The sequence below is a fragment of the Stegodyphus dumicola genome, chromosome 1 (genome assembly GCF_044657685.1).
Source record: "Stegodyphus dumicola isolate Sdum_Otavi_A_Nest chromosome 1, ASM4465768v1".
Taxonomy (NCBI): Eukaryota; Metazoa; Arthropoda; class Arachnida; order Araneae; family Eresidae; genus Stegodyphus; species Stegodyphus dumicola.
This window is the reverse complement of record NC_140768.1, coordinates 93136247-93151297: the sequence shown is the minus strand read 5'-3', so window position 1 is coordinate 93151297 and position 15051 is coordinate 93136247. Positions and strand designations below refer to the sequence as shown.

Sequence of the window (15051 nt, the reverse complement as noted above, 5' to 3'; positions counted from 1 at the left end):
CCCACAGTAACAGAAATTTGACTGCTAGGCGGCTGAATTGACAGCTTGTACCTGCCAATGGAACTTTTATCATCATAGCAAAATGTGTACAGAAAGCTTAACGAGAAAGGCTTTTCTGTCAGAAAACACATGGCAGGGTTGCCACTCAAACAGGAGAATGAAATTCCCTGACTTTTCCAGGTTTTCCAGGTGTGTTTTAAGAAAATTCCAGTCTACCACATAGTGAGCGTTAAGTGAGCACAACTAACTGTTGGTAAACTGTAACGGAATGTGTGTTGGTAAATTAATTATGGTGCAACTTGATAACACAAAAACTTGCTAATTGCATATGACTTATATACATATATATAAAGTATATTACCCAAACAATTACTATTATGACTACAACAGGAGTTATTTTCCATTTTCCTCGATAACTTTCATTTACAAAAGAAATTAAATAAGTACAATGCATTCCATCTAAAATAAAATCAGAAATGAAATTTGTTGATTTTTCTGTATGAACTTTTAAACATAAGATTTTCTCCACCATTAATTGTGATAAAATTATGTCTTGAATGATATTAAAAAGTAATATACAGTACAAAGTCTGTAATCCGGACACGTTGGGACGACTTCAACGATTCCAGACTAGGGTTTTTTCCGGATTATAGAATATCCATTTAAATCTAGTAAGATGGCATGCAGAAATTATACAATTAAAAATATGAAACCGTAATTTATGAAATAAAAAGCAATTATGACCTTAAAGAGTATCAAAATTTACAAAAAAAAAAGAGCTTAATATTTATTTGTTTACTTTAGTAAACATTTCTATCAATGTAAGTTGTTTTAAGTTGCTTCGTTTTTTGAGCTAATACTTTCTCTTTAATTCTATAAACAGACAAAATTTCTTGTTCAGTTACAAAGTTTCATTGTTCAAGTCCTGTAATTGCTGTATCGAGAATACCGACTAACTTATCAATCGAAATTTTTTTGTTTTCAACAACTTTCTCCGTTACTTTCCTCACTATCGGAAGCGCGCATTGGTAAATTCTTTACTGGCTTTACGCACAAGCGTAGTGGACGTGAACATCAAACGCGCATGTGTAAGTTTGTAGCTTCGAGGTCCGGATTATAGATCATTCCGGATAATGGACATCCAGATTACGGACTTTGTACTGTACATAAATTCTGGAGTGGAAGTTATTGTTCACAAAATGGCAGTGCGGGGCCCATTTATCTTATTAAATAATATATATCCATCTTATTAAATAATATATAATTGGCAAACAATCACCTCAGTGATATTTCAACATTGCTAAATTCTGAAAGGTTGAAAAATCATTTTTTCCCCCTGATGCAAAACTGTTCATGTAAGTATACATAATATATGTTAAATGTAAAATTTTATTAGAATAAATACTAATGAAAAATAAGCAACAAATTAGATTTCTTGTTTTAACTCTGCAATTTGCAAGTCAATTGAAGAAACTTCTTTGCTCAGTTTTTGTTTCTTGACTCCAAAATTTTAATCTGTGTCTGTGCTTTCCTTTTGTATAATAATATTTTTTATGTTAATTATCACACAGTTTTTTGTCTTCGAGTGCTTGGTGATATGCACCACGAGCAGATCTGGCATATCGTAACATATCAGGCGTTACATTAATATTCATCACACCTCCATTTACTTTTATAGCATCATAAACAGTTCGCATTGCTGTTAAAGAACTTTCTTGGAGATTTTCCACCAACATATCATTATTAACTGAAAAACCACTTTCTACTATGGCATTGCCATGTGATAAAATTAGAACTAGTTTTACAATACTCCAAAGTTCTTTAAAATCTGAGTTATTAATCAAGTCCTTATAAAAATGATCAAGGTCACATTGCAGCATAATTAACAAAAGTATTTCTCCAAACACCCTTACTTCTGAATAATAATTCTTTAAACTGCACTTTTGATTTATCTGTAACTGTGGAATTTATCCATTCACTTTCGTACAGTATATGCAATAACCTCTCCATCTTTTTCTCACATAAAAATTCATTAGACGTAATGATCTAATGAAGAACTAAGCTATATTTCAATGGGCTTCTTTCAAATATTTTTGATACCAGCTTAACCAAAAATGCTCTGCACCGAGTTCTAAATTCTCTTTTGTTAAAATCAAGTACCCTACTTTTAGCTAAACTCGCACCAGCAGCAATACCCACATCTATATCTGCAACATTACAAAAAATGTTTTGATCCAAAATATCTATTTTTATCAGTTTTTCAGGAGTTTTTGCCTCTTGCAGTATATCTCTTTTGACAAATTTGGAGAGAAGGTGACTTAGCATACTATGGAAAGTATATAGAAAGGGGCACAAAGGATCAACTGTCTGAAATGACTTTAGAAATGGATGTAAAACTCCTGCAACAGAAATAAAAAAAAGAGATTTTTTCCAAAAGTAGCTTATCTTTAACAGCTTCTCTCAGTCTTTCAACTGACACAGTTTTTGGTAGTTCGGATGATTCTACATATTTTTTCACACGAGGAAAAATATCAATAGCTCTCTCAGCAACAGGTATGTTTTCACACTATCTTACTTCCCAAAATTTTAGCGGAAAAGTCGTACAGTCAGTGATGGCTATATAGTCTGCTTGACGAACAGGACTCTCTTTAAATACTCTATGCATATTTTTAAATAATGCCCTTAAATTCCAGTCAGTAGCTTTATGGCCAGCTCTAAAGGCACCATGAACAACATTGCAAACCACAGGACCCAATATTATTTGGCATCATTATTTGCTAAATTTTCTTTTAAATCTCTGAGGAATTTAAGATTGACATTTGGTTCATTTAATGATATTTGCAGCAATTTCTTTTTACCTAGTTCTGTGGTTCCCTCAAAGATACTTCTCAGAAGGTTATTGGCAGATGCATGTCCCCAAAAAATTGACGTGAGGTATCTTGTACTGACTTCATTCATCACACTGTCCCAAAATCTAACAAAAAATTCCATTTGACCTCTCTGGACAATTCTATTTAACGCTTCATTGAAGCAAATTACAAATTCAGTGTTCTTAAGATCAGAAATGAGCATCTTTTTTAAGTATGGAGCTAAACCAAATGACACTAAATATGACATTTTTGTACATCCCAGGGTCATAGCTTTAGCTTTATTGCTATCATCAAACATTTTCTGGAACAGAAGAGCAACATCATTAAATGCATTATAAGAAACATGTGAAGAAACAAGTTTCATAGTCCACAGTAATTCCACAGCTAAAACTTTGTCCTTAGTTACAAAGGAGTTTAAATTTGATGATTCAGCAACTAGTGCCGAAGCCTGCTGTGTTTCAGTTTTTCAAGTTTTCCGAATTCGTCTTCATAGAAATGATTTTCTTATGTTTTACACTTTATGTGGCTTGTGATTGCTTTCCTTCATATGCTACTAAGCACGATATTTTTTTGGCAAAATGTGAATCTTGTCATGTTAGGAGCTCCTTCGATAAGGTTGGAACCATGGACTCCACTGAGGATTGAGATTAGAATCTGCCCAATCTGGATTAAAAAATATCTTTTTTTCAGACATTTTGCAGCTAAAGGAAAGAAAGAAATCTATTTAATATTTTAAAATAAATTCAAGCATTTTAAAATAAATTCAAGTATTAACTAATAAGAAATAAATTTAGAAGGAAAAAGCAACACTAAACAACATGAATAACATTTAAATAAAGTTAATTAATTGAAGATTAAAAAGTGAATTAGATTAATTAATGGTATTTTGCCAAATATAGTTATACTGAATGGTTAGCCATGATAACTTGCTATTACTGCAAAATAACAAGGCATTTATAAAAAAGAAAAATGTTTAAAACATTTTGTTTTGTACGAGCATCGGGTAAAGGCACAGCAAAATTGGAAATTTCAATCAAGAGCAGTATTGATTACTTATTTTTACTACATGAAGTGTATATAAAAAGAGGGGGCAAACATTTTAATACTTAATGTTTGTCTCTGAATTTGGCCAAGTTTTATCACCATTTATTTCTCAAAAATAAATTTTAAATGTGAATTATTTAAAAATTGAAACAATAGAAAACCGAATTCAGAACAGAACAGAAAAAAAAAAAAAAAAAAAAAAAAAAAAAGGTGGGAGAAAAGAATATTTTGCCATTTACAAAACAAAGTCAATTTTTTTAATGAAATTTATAGAGTATAAGATTTTTTTGCGTAATTTCAAAGTCCGATAATCATAATATATACACGCCGCCAACAATGTTAAAAAGCTTAACAGTTCAATCTGATTTGTTTAACTGCACAAAATACAATTCAAAAAGCAACAATAAACTTCTTTTAACTTTAAAAATGCACTGCATGAATTCTTATCATTTTAACAAGCAAATATGATAGAGTGTTAAGTAAACATACATTTAAAAAAGTTAATAAGACGTAAAAGATTACAAAATTTAACTTACCAGACTTTTTAACTGAAAACAGAAAAACGAGCTCTCTTAACCACGAGGCAGGACTTGCACTCTTTCTTCCGTTCCACATGCACATGCGAGCCCCTGAATTCAAGAGGTTACTGGAAACTTTCTTTGCCTTTCTGAAAGACAACCTGATTGCCGCTACAAAAATTGGCTCTATGCCAGCTGTCCGAATGACGCGCACGCGATACATAATTCACCAAGAACATGATCGCTTTCAACCCTGGCACGAAAATCCCTTTTTGGGAGATCGCCTTTATGAAATTCCCCAACTTTTTTGGCCAATTTTTGGTTTTCCTGACTTTTTCCAGTTTTCCCGGTAGCATGGCAACTCTGAAATGATTTGTGCTTCTGACATCACAAACACACACAAAAAAACTGAAATGTTTCAGATTTTAAATTACGTCCAAAGGGGCTTTTTTTAAAATTTTGTGTGCTACATTTATATATTAAATATCACGTTCTTCGCACTTAAACCATAAAATTCAGTTCAACAGCAATATTGCAAAATAATTTTAAAACGAGCATATCTCTCGAATTTCCGATACAGAGAGTCATGCGCTGGATATAATTCCCCCCCCCCCCCCGTACAACGTTGCCATTGCTTGCTTTGAAATCCTCCTTGAGTTTGTTAATAAAAAATTCGTTAAAGTTTTACAAAATAGGAAATTGATAATAAAACAAATTCCAAATTTGGTCTTCCACATGCTCATATTCATAGGAGGATTATGTCATTCAAAATTTGACGGCTTTTTGTACCATTGTTTTATCACAATGCAAGAAATATACATACATTTATGCAGATTCATTATTTAATTTTTTCATTTTTTAATTTGTTTAAATATAACACAGGGCGATAATACTTTGTGGCAACAATTTGAAAAGTGATTCGCCATATGTAGTGAATCAAAGCAAAATTGCAAAATGAAAACAATAATCCTTCAGGAACAAAGCCCCTTTTTGGATTAAAAAGAGTTCGTTTGAATTGGTATAGAAAATGTTCAATGAGCTGAAATCTATAACAATGTGCCTGTGTTTCTTGTCATTGACATGCTGAGGTTGAGTTTAGCGTTCAGCTTATAAATGCGAATACATTTGGATGAAATCAAGAATACATAATATTCCTACCAACATTAAGAAATGTGAATAAAAATGACAGTACAGATCTGATGGCATGAGGAGGAATAATATTGAATATATTCTTTTGCAGTAGCTTCACAGATATTCTGTATTTGTCCAGCAGGGTACACACAGCCTTAAAATACTATATAAAACTTTTCAGAAGTGTCTATGAATCTTTCTTCCTTCCACTGATGACACATTCCATGTCTAGCAAATGAGTAGTTAATGGATTTCTTAAAATCAAAGGCACTGAATGAATAAATTTGCCAGTTAAATCTCCCCCCCCCAAATTACATTTCATAGAGAACATAAAGATAGCTGTTACATGGCAAAATTCTTTTCTTAAAGATCTCAGTGCTTTGAAAATCACACAGGTATTATTAACCACCTTCAGCATTTAAAATAACATTGTAATATTTCTACATGAATTGGGGAAGATGACATTTACTGTTAATGTCCAAAATCTTGCATCAGTTTCTATGGTATTCAAATTTTTCTAAAACCTTTTATCAGATATTACTTCAGTAGCATTTGCTTTATAGCATCATATTGTACCGCTTGCATTCATATTCAATTTTCTGTTTGCACTGGTATAAAGAAAAAGCCCAACTATCCAGAAAATGTTTATAATATCAGTTTTTTTTTTTTTTCCCTTTTCTTAAACAGCTCTTTTAAAAAATTAAGCAAATGGGGAACTTGTTAAGCCATTAAACAGCATATACAGGACTTTTGAAATCCCTCTGATAACTCCTAAAATATGAATAAAATTACACGGCTCTCTATCCAAAGACACACCTATCCCCTCTGTAATGTTCTAGCTAAAATAAAGTTCTTTAACTGCTAGAACTTTATAGAACTCCGTAGCAACTATTCACTAAGTTCTTGTATGTGTAAATAACAACTCCAAAGAGGGGTTCAAATATCTTTTTTTGACCTCAAACAGCTTCACAGATGACCCTTCTTGAGTGTACTAGAAGCCAAAACTTTTTGGCTTGAATTTAAAATAGGAAATGCAAAATTAAACTAAAGCAAAAAAGAATAAACAGCCTAAACTGCACAGTAGATGGCTTGGACCTAAAAATCACAGTTGTAGACTAACAGGCAAGCAATAAGTACGGCTGTGACCTAGCAAGCTTTACCCGTACAACGTGGCCAAAAGGCAGAACTCTCTCATTGAAGTACCTCAGATCTCAGCTTAAATAGTAGTTTCTACCCTATTTGTATAAGGCTTAAAACTGAAAACTCATTATGTTAGGAAAATTGAAGAAATAAAACAAAGGCTGTCTTAAAATAAAAATAACTATTAGAAAAATAAAGTACGACCCTACAAGTCTTATTTATATTATTCGTCATAATTTTCCACATTTATAAACTCTACTGCAGTATGGGGTTAAAAAAAATAAAACATTTCAGGTAATTTCCTTCAGTATATCTTGATGTATGTATATTGCATGGAATATTGGAACCTATGCACAAAAAAGTAAGTTTATAACTATAATAGGAGTTGTTTTCTCTACTGTAGACAGAAATTAGAATCTGCCCAATCTGCATTAAAAAATCTCTTTGCAGACATTTTTCAGCTAAATGCAAGAAATATATTTAATGATATTTTAAAATAAATTCAGGTATTTTATACTTATTTAGCAGCATACATAAGCAAAAAACATGGGCATTACATTTTGTGATAGTATGTCATCATACTGCTAGAATTAGTTTCAGGATTACGCCACAGAAAACTGCCTGAAAATTGAAAGTATTATTATGTATTAAATAAATTTAGAGGGAAGAAACCACATTAAATGGTACGAATACCATTAAAATAAATTACTTAAAAATTTAATTACAATAATCAGTGATATTTTGGCAAATATAGTTATATTAAATGGGTTAACCTGATTAACTCATAACTGGTTGCTATTTTTTTTTTCATTTTACTGCTAAATGACAAATAAGGCATTTATTAAAAAAAAAAAAAAAAAAAAAAAAAAAAAAAAAAAAGAGGTTTAAAAGATTTTGTGGTAAAATCCTAGTATACGGCACGGCCTTGGCATGATTTTGAAAATTTTCGCCAACACGAAAATGACATGTTTACTGCTCATCATAATGCCGCCAAATCCTGTGTGTACTGTATACTAACCGATTTGATGTGTTAAACTGATTTTGTTTCATATGAGAATGGGAAGGTATTTTCTTTGGTTCAACATGCACTGCACATGCGTATGCGAGTCTCTCGATTCTCAACGTTGCTGGAAACCTGCTTTCCCTTTCTTAAAGACAATCTGATTAGAGCTGCAAAAATTGGTTCTACACAAATACCCGACTGACGCTGATGAGATACATAATTTGCCAAGAAAGTGATTGCTTCCAACATTGGTGCAAAACTCGCTTTTCTGGGGACTCGCAGTATGAAATTCTCTGACTTTTCCAGATTTTGACTAAAATAATTAAATTCCGACTTTTTTGGTTAAATTTTTAATTCCCTAAATTTTTCTGGTTTTCCCAGTAGCGTAGAAACACGGTTTTTGAAATGCATCCTTCATGAAACTATTCCTCCCTTTGTTGGTTTTTTTTTTTTTCCATATTTTCTCTTAATCATTCAACTAATTAAGAATTTATTAAAATTAATACTTTAACATAAAATTTGGCAATGCTATTAGCTATTAAACTGCATAATTTTACTGACACTGTGTTACTTAAATTATTAACTTAAAGGAGCATTAGCCCAGAAGGGATATTAGACTATAAGTGGTATTTTGCGTCTAACCACTAAAAGCGTTGAAACTTTTCAGTGTTGCCACCAAATATTATTGCCCAGTACTACATTTAAAGAAATTAAATAATGAAGAATCTGCATGTGTTTCTTGCACTGTGAAAAACAACAGTACTTAGAGCCATCAAATTTTGTATAACATAGTAATCCATCTAAATATGGGCACCTGGGTACCCAAATTTTGAATTCGTTTTATTATCTACTTAATACTTTGTAAAATTTCTGATTAAAAAATTCAATGATTTCATGGCAAGCAGTGGCAACAATGTATAGAAAGAAACATTTTTATCTCCAGCACACAAGACTATCAGAAATTCTAAAGATGTGCTTTTTTTAAATATTTTTAGCCCAAATGCTCTCGAAACATGTATGTGTGTGTAAATGAAAAAGAGCCCCTTTGGGCCTAAAGCATTCAGATTTTTTTGGGGGGGGGGTGTATTTAATTCATTTTATGTAAGCAAATGCATACATTAAGAGCTATGCATAATTATATTTTGGGTACCTAACTCATAAATTTGTGGATTAATTTCATACCTATTTATTAATGATTAACATAGTACTAATACTGCTAAAAAAATTCCATAATTTTTACATTGGAGTACATATTTTAAATGAGCTTTCTGAAAATAGCTATGCCAAACACTAGAGAATGGAGCTTCATGTGGAGATAGGACACTAGAGGACTAGAGGAACACACTACACAAACACTAGAAGAAAGAGCTTCATGTAGATAATATTACATGGTAATTTTTCATTTATTTAATAAAGAAAATATTCAAGCCACAATTGAGTTTTTTTCACTCGATTATTTGCATACAATGTTTGCTATAAATATTTCCAGCAAACGAAATGACAATTTCTATTTCGCCAGAACATGAAATTTGCATAATGAATGCAATAACCCTACTTTGGAATGTTAAAAAAAAAGGGGGAAGAAGATAAGAAAGTTTCGAACTTAAACTGGTTTTTGAAGGAAGACTTCAAAAACTTAGTCTTGCTATATTATTGACATGGCCTTTTTAAACTTTTTTTACAGTATTATTTACAATTTTACTGTTATTTATCTTTATGTTTTCTTTTTATTTTGCTGAGAATGCACGTGAATGTAGACACAAAATATTTTAAATTGCAAACAAATCTCATTGTTACCATAATTAAAGATCTGTATTCTGATTCTGGAGATCTTCACTCACAATACTTTTTAATCGTGTATTTGTTTCTAGTTTACGGAAATGTGTAAAATAGCCATATAGATGACTAATAATTTAATGCATAAAACTTCCAGTATTAAACATACTTATTAGTACTTATGTAAAATAAACAAAAGATAATGTTAATCATAAACCATCATCAGTGTAGTAATTTATTTTTAATCAAAGAGCCAGAAAGCTTTAGTCGTCATCATGCAGAACATTAATGTATTTATATTAATTCAAATAGTATTAGACTACTTAAATTTGCATTCTGTTTAACCCCATAAGTTAAGTTTTTAAGCTAGCGGTTCTGGCAGGTATTAAACGTTACGAAATGTACAGGCGCGGTGAGATGGCTTCCCAGCAAAGCAGTTTTAGGGTTGCCACAAAATAAGATAAGGCAGGGTTGCCACATTTGTCGACATATCATGGACGGTTGGAGAACCTTCTAGAACGAATTCTTATCAGTTTAAGCCCAGAATGTTCTCGAACACAAGCCGAAAGCCACATAAACCCTGCTGGTCCGCAGTCAGGAAGTGTGCCTCGTCGAGAGGGCGAGAGTGTGTGCCTCACATAGACTGTGCGAGATAGTTAGTATCGAGTTGGTGTCTCGTCTAGCGAGTCAATCCCTGCGGAGCCGATCGAGTTGACAGCCGGGCAGCGAGTGCTGAGTGGGTCATCGAGTGCACCGAAGGAGTCTGTTAGTGTATTGCGGTTAGTGCATAGTCAACAGAGCGTGTTGAGCTCCGGGAAGGACTGAACCGAAGAGTCGGGAGCTATGCTCGTGTCTCGTCGAGTACATCACGAGTTGTAGCGTGGAGAGTCTAGAGAGGACGTGGAGTTCCGAGAACGACCAAGCAGAGTCGGGAGCTGTACTCTGGAGCTTTGCAGTGAAGCTGTCTCCACTGTGATAGCCTGATAACCTGAAGGCTGCGTCGCTGATTGTGTCAGCGTGTTTATATTAGATCTTTGACGACTGTAAAACGTGACTTTAGAGCTGTCCTGATCAGTATTAGCTAAATAAAGTGTGTTTCGATACTTCATCAAGTGTCGTTATTCACTTCAAATCTACGAACCGTGTACGAACGTGAAGGAAGAAAATAACGTAACAACTGGTGTCAGAAGTGGGATTTGCGAGTGAATGCCAGTGACCCGCCTGCAGAGGAAAGCCATGGTGGAAGAAATGAAGACTTTGATGGATCTTTTAGCCGAGCTGAAAGCCAGACAGGAGGAGATGAAAGCTGAAATAAAAGCCCGATGTGCTGAGATAAAAGCTGGATATAAAGAGATAACAGCTAAGATCAATGCCGGACTGAAAGAGATGAAAGCCGGACTGGAAGATAAGAAAGCCCAGCGGGAAGAAATAAATGTCAGTCAAGAACAGGTGCGAGAGCAATTCCAACCACTTAAAGTGGAGCTTATAGAAGTAACTAGAGCCATAAAAGAAGATGTGAAAATTACAGTAGTGGCATCTGGAGAATCCAAGGATGAAGAAATGAAAGAAGTAGCTAAAGAACTGCCTGAGAAAGATCCAGAAATTATCGATGAAATATCTAACAAGATTAAAGAAAAAGAATGTAAACATGAAGAAATAAAAGACGGGAAGGAAGATTTTGATTCTCACATGCCTGAAGTAGAGATAGAAGAAAGTAAAAATGCGACTGTCAAGTTCTTAGAAACTGATAGTGAAGTTATGAAAACTCACTCAGCAAGTCTCAAACCATCTGAAAGTGCATGTGATGAAGAGATGGGAGAAGCTGATGTACAGCTAAGCAGTGTGCTCCAGTATTGTAAGAAAATTCACTCACCTTGCAAATTATGTGTGCATCTCATAGTGCAGGTTTTGCAGACAAGGACTTGATTCTAAACCCGGATACTTCTGCTTGTAAAGGATCTTATTCTATTCAAGACCCTGGTGCAAACATCGGAACTGGTTTTCAGAAAATAGAGGTAAATAAGCATGTACCATCTGCTAAAGATACCGAGGTGAACTATACGCATGCTGTGTATGATCTACAGAGTGGTGTACGAATTGTTTTAGATTTTCCTGTGGACGAAAAGCCTGAAAGAACTGAATCTCCAGAATGTGATATGCAAAACAGAAATACATCTGAGAAATGCAGTGGAAAAGTATTTGACCCGGGTATATTTTAATGTAAAGGCAGAGACTGAAATTCCTTCAGAACTTTGATTTGTATCATTTGAAATTGTGATGTGTTTAATTTGTGTATATAACTTGTACATAGTGTAAATATGCTTCTCATTTTTAGGGGTACCCATAATTCTTGCGCATGAGTTTTCTTACCTAGTTTCTGTGTAAAGTTTGTATGTAATTTAAATGTTTGTTTCTTTAGTTATGTTACCTGTATGTTTTTAAAAGTTTGAATTCTATCGAATTTGGCTGCTGACCAAGGATTGTACTGCCCGGGACGTGCAGTCCTTGGGAGGGGGCAGTGTTACGAAATGCACAGGCGCGGTGAGATAGCTTCCCCGCAAAGCACTTTTAGGGTTGCCATAAAATGGCAAGGGAAGGCAGGGTTGCCACATTTGGTGACATGCCATAGACGGTTGGAGAACCTTCTGGAGCGAATTCTTAAAGGTTTAGCCCAGAATGTTCTCGAACACAAGCCGAAAGCTATATAAACTCTGCTGGTCCACAGTCAGGGAGTGTGTGCCTCGCATAGAGTGCGAGATAATATCGAGTTGGTGTCTCATCTAGCGAGTCAATCCCTGAGTTGACAGCCGGGCTGCGAGTGCCGAGTGGGTCGTCGAGCGCACCGAAGGAGTCTGTTAGTGTATTGCGGTTAGTGCATCGTCGAGAGAGCGTGTTGACCTCTGGCAATAACTGAACCGAAGAGTCGGGAGCTGTGCTCGTGTGTCGTGAGTTGTAGCGTGGAGAGTCTAGAAAGTACGTGGAGTTCCGAGAACGACCAAGCAGAGTCGGGAGCTGTACTCTGGAGCTTTGCAGTGAAGCTGTCTCCACCGTGATAGCCTGATAACCAGAAGGCTGAGTCGCTGATCGTGTCAGCATGTTTATATTAGATCTTCAACGACTGTAAAATGTGACTTTAGAGTTGTCCTGATCAGTATTAGCTAAATAAAGTGTGTTTTGATACTTCATCAAGTGTCGTCGTTATTCACTCCAAATCTACGAACCCCGTACGAACGTGAAGAAAGAAAATAACTTAACAATATTATTATAATTTTATACTAATAGCCTAGATAAAACAAGACTGAACTTCCCCCTTAAGTAAATTTAACTTGAAACTGAAAATGAATTGTAGTTTCTATGCTTTTAACTGCAGCATTTTTAAACATACTTTGATTTATACCAAGTTATGTGTACTTAAATTATTTTAGTAAATGAAGATGTTACATTCTACTATCATATTTCATTCTTTTCTTTTCAAAGCAAAATGTGCTACTGGTCACGCTGCTAATTTAGTACATACCTTTCCTTGCATTTCATTAAAGTAATTCTCGCTCTGATATCTGTAAAACTTAAGCATACAGACAAAACTTTAAGCAACAGTGTGTGTGTGTGTGTATATATATATATATATATATATGAAGGTACTTCCATTTTTGTTCTAATATATTATAAGCCAATTTTAAAACTGCAAAACATTTGCCTACCTGAAAACTAAGTTGAAGAAAATATTTCCTGTTCATAAATCTCATGAAATGTATAAAATTGCATGTTAACTGAATGCTACTTTTGTAAAATGATCATGATGCTAAATAACGTTTTTAAAAATAATTTATTAATATTTACGTATCAAATAAAGTAAAAAAAAAATCTCCTTTTTTAAAAATTTGCTCATATGTTTTTATTTTACATATCAAACTTGATTCAATGTACCTTTTTGTATTATAAAGTAATCCTTTCTGGAGAAAACATTACAGATTAAGTGTAATTTCAATAATATAAAAATACATACCTCAGAGATTATTATATGGAATTTAGGATTTAATAACCTTTGTTGCAAAGAGCATGGAACAGCAAATGATGTCATTTCAATTCCATTTCCTATTCTTGGAGAAATGCTTGATAATGACGTCAGTATTTTTGAGTCAACCAATGTTCAAAACTTCATAATTACAATTACAAAAATTTTCATAATACAGTACACTCCCGATTATCCACGAAATTGGGTTGCGCGGCCGCCTCGGATAACAAAAAACATGGATAATCCGAAAAAAGCTAAAAACGGGTATAGCAAATAAGAAAATAGTCATTCAAACTTTGAAAAATCTTTTTATGTACAATAAAACGTAAAATAAACAGCAGGAAATGTTTAACTAATGCTTAATATTTTAGCTTATTACGCTTAAGCTAATTCCAATTCGAGAAATTGGACTTCTCCCCATGAAGTCCAATTTCTCGAGTTCCATGTCACTGCTTAAAATGAGTCAACCAACCAGAAGACGCATCAAAATTTCCTTTCAGGCCTAATAACTCAAAAAAGGTTTTTGCCTTCGCCGCAATGATAGGACCACTTACAGGAGTACCCTCTTTTCAAACTTGAGCTAACCACTCTGTTAATGCCATGTCTAGCTCATCAAAGGTAGAACCCTTCATAGTTTTTCGCGTTTTCATTGCGGAAGCACTGTCCGACATTGATGCAAATTTCACCAGTTTGTCTTTTTGCTTTAGAATGTCACGCATGTTGTTTCCGCGATTCCGTAATCCAATTCCATCTGCTGCCTTGTAGTGCCGTTTGCTACTTTGGAAATTAATTCTAGTTTTTTGCGCAATCATCAACACAACCTTCTTTCATTTTCCTGACATTTTAAATCGGTAACAAAAAACACAAAACCAAAAAGCACAAGTACTGACCACAATAAAAGATAAGACATTAACTCAACCGGTTCGCAAACACTATCAGGCTTAAACTAACAATGGCGAGCGGAAGGAAGTGTCAGTAAGATTAAGACGAGAGAGGGCGATGGAGCGGGCACTGCAAGGGTGAGTAAGAAATCACTTACTCATCAGAGGGGAAGGTTCCGAGAAGGCCTAGGATATTTTTGCCATAAATAAGCACGATGTTTAGCAAATTTAACGCTTCTCTCACTTTTGTGAACATTTTTATTTTCTTTGCTTTACGCTTGAAAAAAAAAAAAAAAAACTGCGCAGCAGGCGCGGAAAATTGGGAGTCTACTGTAGTACCCTGGCATAAAGGTCTCTGCATCCTTACGCAAATTAATTTCTAATATGACAAAAAGCTACTTTCCTGGTGTGGGCACCTTTAGGTCTATAATGTAAGTAATTTGCATGTAAAGTGTTGTTATGTAAGTAAATGTTTCATTTATTTTGCTAAGTACAGCAAAAGAGATTAATTCAAAAGTCTGCTAAAAAGGTAGCAAACTTATGAAGATTGCTTTTCACAAGTTACGAACTAGTCTAATAAAAGCATGAAAACCTTTTTTGGAAGGGCACTTTCATGAAAATTTCTGTACTTGCATAAAGTTGTTGGCATCATTAATGAAGCTGTTCTCAAATA

General features: G+C 34.0%; 1 protein-coding gene across 3 annotated transcripts in view; it reads right to left on the bottom strand.

The window, feature by feature from the left end:
• Positions 1-15051, bottom strand: part of LOC118188783 (MSL complex subunit 3-like) — a 136407-nt gene that overhangs the window by 78164 nt on the left and 43192 nt on the right. The gene's annotated exons all lie outside the window — the stretch shown is intronic.